This window comes from Trichechus manatus, unplaced genomic scaffold (genome assembly GCF_000243295.1).
Source record: "Trichechus manatus latirostris isolate Lorelei unplaced genomic scaffold, TriManLat1.0 scaffold00080, whole genome shotgun sequence".
Taxonomy (NCBI): Eukaryota; Metazoa; Chordata; class Mammalia; order Sirenia; family Trichechidae; genus Trichechus; species Trichechus manatus.
Window position 1 is genome coordinate 7,272,103 of NW_004444016.1, and position 4,392 is coordinate 7,276,494.

Here is a 4,392-nt window from a genome sequence, read left to right on the forward strand (position 1 = left end):
CCTAGGAGTGGGATTGCTGGATCATATGGTATTTCTATTTCTAGCTTTTTAAGGAAGCTCCATACCATTTTGCATAGTGGTTGTACCATTTTACATTCCCACCAGCAGTGTATGAGAGTTACAACCTCCCCACAATCTCAGTAGCATTTGGTTTCTGTTTTATTGATCAGTGCTGTTATTACAAGGTGAGATGGTATCTCGTTGTACTTGTAATTTGCGTGTCTGTAATGGCTAATGATCACGAGCATCTCTTCATGTATTTTTTAGCCACCTTAATTTTTTTTTTTTTGCGTAGTGTCTGTTCATGTCTTTTGCCCATTTTTTAAATTGGATTGTTTGTCTTTTTGTTGTTGAGGTGTTGAAGTTTTCTATAAATTTTAGAGATAGTCCTTTGTTGGATATGTCATTGCCAAAAAATTTTCCCAGTCTGTGGGTTCTCTTTTTACTCCTTTGGCAAAGTGTTTTGATGTGCGTACATATTTAATTTTTAGGTGGCCTCAGTTGTCTAATGTTCTTCTACTCTTTGTACATTTTAAGTGATGCTTAGTAGTCTATTTATGCCATAAATTTGGGCCCCTAGGTGTGCCATTATTTTTTCTTCTATGATCTTTATAATTTTAGGTTGTACTCTTGAGTTAGTTTTTGCGTATGGTGTGAAGTAAGGATCCTGTTTCTTTTTTCTGCAAATGGGTATCCAGTTTTGCCAGCACCATTAATGAATTTCAACACTTTGTCAAAGATCAGCTGTCCATAGATGGATGGATTTACTTCTGGGTTCACAGTTCTGTTCCATTGGTCTATGTATCTGTCATTGTAGCAGTATCAGGCTGTTTTGACTACTGTGGCTGTAGAGTAGGTTCTGAGATGGAGAAATGTGAGGCCTCCTACTTTATTATTCTTCAGTAATGCTTTGCTTATCCAGGACCTCTTTCCTTTCAATATAAAGTTGGTGATTAATTTTTCCATCTTGTTAAAGAGTGTTGTTGGAATTTGGATTGGGCTTGCATTATATGTATAGATCACTTTGGGTAGTACTGACATTTTCACAATGTTAAGTCTTCCTATCTATGAACATGGTATGTTTTTTCATTTATGTAGGTCTCTGTTGGTTTCTTGCAGTAGAGTTTTTTAGTTTTCTTTGTGTAAGTCTTTTACATCCCTGGTTAGATTTACTCCTAAGTATTTTATCTTTTAGGGGGTATTGTTTTCTTGATTTTCTTTTGGGAGTTCTCATTGTTAGTGTAGAGGAATCCAACTGATTTTTGTATGCTGATCTTGTACCATGCCACTTTGCTAAGTCCTTCTGTTAGCTCCAGTAGCTTTCTTACAGAATCTCTTGGATTTTTTATGTATAGGATCATATCATCTGCAGATAAGGATAGTTTTACTTCTTCCTTACCAATTTGGATGCCTTTTATTTCTCTTTCTTGCCTTATTGGCTTTAGCTGGAACTTCCATTACAATACTGAATAAGAGTGTTGATAAAGGGCATCCTTGTGTGGTTCCAGTTCTCAGGGGGAATGCTTTCAGTCTCTCTCCATTGTTGGCTGTTGCTTTTGTATTTATGCCCTTAATTATGTTGAGAAATTTCCCTTCTATTCCTATTTTGCTGAGAGTTTTTATCAGGAATGGGTGCTGGATTTTATCAAATGCCTTTTCTGCATCAATTAATATGATCATGTGGTTCTTTTCCTTTGTTTTATTTATGTGGTGGATTATGTTGATTTTCTGATGTTGCACCATCCCTACATACCTGGTATAATCCCACTTAGTCATGATATATTATTTTTCTGATATGCTGTTGGAGTCTTTGGCTAGGATTTTCTTGAGGTTTTTTACATCTATATTCATGAGGGATATTGGTCTGATTTTCTTTTTTAGTGGTATCTTTGCCTGATTTTGATATCAGGGTTATACTGGCTTCGTAGAATGAATTCAGTATTCCATCTTTTTTTGTGTTCTGGAATAGTTTGAGTAGAATTAGTGTCAGCTCCTCTCTGAATGTTTGGTAGTATTCTCTAGTGAAGCCCTCTGGGCCAGGGCTTTCTTTTTCTTGGGAGTTTTTTTTTTTTTTTTTTATGACCTCTTCAATTTCTTCTTTTGTTATGGGTCTGTTCAAATTTTCCACCTCAGTTTGTGTTAGGTAGGTAGTGTGTTTCTAGAAATTTGTCCATTTCTTCTAGGTTTTCAGATTTGTTGGAGTATAGTTCTTCATAGTATTCTGTCACGATCCTTTGTATTTCAGTTGGCGGTTTCCCTCATTTTCACTGACCTAATTTATCAGACATGATGTCCTTTTTCTAGGGTTGGTCTTTCCTGATGATGTGTCCAAAGTAAGCAAGAAGTTGTGCCATCCTTGCTTCTAAGGACCTTTCTGTCTTTATTTCTTTGCTATGATCCTGGAAGCTATGCCACCAGTATTTCAGATACCAGCAGGGTCACCTATGGTGGATAGGTTTCAGCAGAGCTTCCAGATAAGACAGACTAGGAAGAAAGGCCTGGCCATCTACTTCTGAAAATTAGCCAATGAAAACCCTATTTCTTTTAGTCTTGGTTAACCTGGGCTTAGTCCCTGGGTGGTGCAAATAGTTAATGTGCTTGCCTGCTAACCTAAAGGTTAGAGGTTTATGTCCACCCAGAGGTGCTTCAGAAGAAAGTTCTGGTGACCTACTTCCAAAATATGAGCCACTGAAAATGCTATGGAGTATAGTTCCACTCTGACACACATGGCGTTGCCATAAATCAGACTTGAGGACAGTTGGTTTTTAAACGGACTTGGTGTTTTCAGAGTAAATCAGCGACAGAGCAGGCAGTGGGGCTGACAGCTTTTGACCCAGCATCCTTTCAACAGCAAGAATATTATAGGAAGGTATCTCCACCCTAACAGAAGTTAGTTATTAAATTCATTGGAGAAATAAGTGGGTAATAATTCTCACTAAATTGAAAGATCAGTGGAATAGTCATCTGTTTAAATTCCCCCATCCGGTGTTAGTCTGCCAGTCCTGCGGCTCAGTTGAGTAGAGATTCAGGTACTTGCTGATATACCCAGGGACTCTATGGAACTATGGCATTATCTCTTAGATTTCTGACATTAGTTGACCAGGCATAACTCTCTCACATATGGGAAATTCTGACAGGAGAGGCTTCCTATCTTTCTCAGGCTGAGCTGAGTTCTGTGTTTCAAGCCTCCATATTCCCCATGCTTGGCCAAGGCTACTAATTGGCTTGGCTATAAAATGGAGTCAGCAATTAAAAAAGTAGCAGTATAGGAGGGAGGGAAGTGGATGTGAGTTGACTCTCCAGCTTCACAGTCAAAAAGATTTCCTCCACTTTGGGCATCTATATACAAAGAATTCTTCAAAAGGAAGTGAGCTTGGAATGATACTTTTTGTGGTTTTTAGGAGACTTATGCAGAATATTAGTACTGATTTAGGCCTCAAAGCCAGATCTAGGAAACTGAATGGGCCCTTGTATCTAAAGCAAGGGAAACAAATAGTTTGAATACAGTCTCTGGGCCCCAAGCCTGTGGTATGACTTTGCAAAAAACGAGGGATGATTTATATTTTTCTGAACTTTTTCAATTAAAGGGTTAAAGGGTGGTCATGATGGAAGGAGGATTTAATATACTTGAATTTACTTATTGAGGAATAATGCCTTATTCAGAAATGCCTATCATTAGTTCCCTGATGATTTGTGCTAAAAAAATCGTTAGCCAATCCCAAGAGCTCTGGGCCAGAAAATACATCGTGACTGAAAACTATTTAAACATGGTCAGTGTTCAAAGAAAGGTGGAGGTGGGCAACAATTGAACTGCAAAGCTATCTATCTGGGGAGAGGAAGACCTGGAAAATGATGCTTAACTGCCACTTTAAATTTCTAATGCTACATGTAGTACTTTAAACCAGTTGCTGTCCGGCCGGTTCCTGCTTATGGTGACCCCATGTGTGTCAGAGCAGAACTGTATTCCTTCGGGTTCTCAGTGACTGATCTTTTGGAAGTAGGTCGCCAGGCCTCCTTCAGAAGAACGAGGCACCTCTGGGTGAACTTGAGCAGCCAACCTTTCGTCCAGCAGCCTAGCACATTTTACTGGAGAGTTTTCAGTATCAGGACCTTGGGTAGGGTCAGGTCAGCTGGGGATAAAATGTGTTGAGAGGGTGACATTTGTACTAAAGTGCCTTTCTCATGCGTACTTACCATTAAGCATAATACTTAATGCTTCTGTGATGCCACTAGCTTCCTGGAGACCCCAGACCCTGCCCCACCCCCCATCTTTCCCTCTCCAACAATATCCGCTTTAAACGCAATCTAATTCCTGTAGGTATAGTCTGATATTAGAGGTAAACTCATCCCAGTTTCTGCTTCTTTCTGGCCCTGCTAACTTCGCTGAACTAT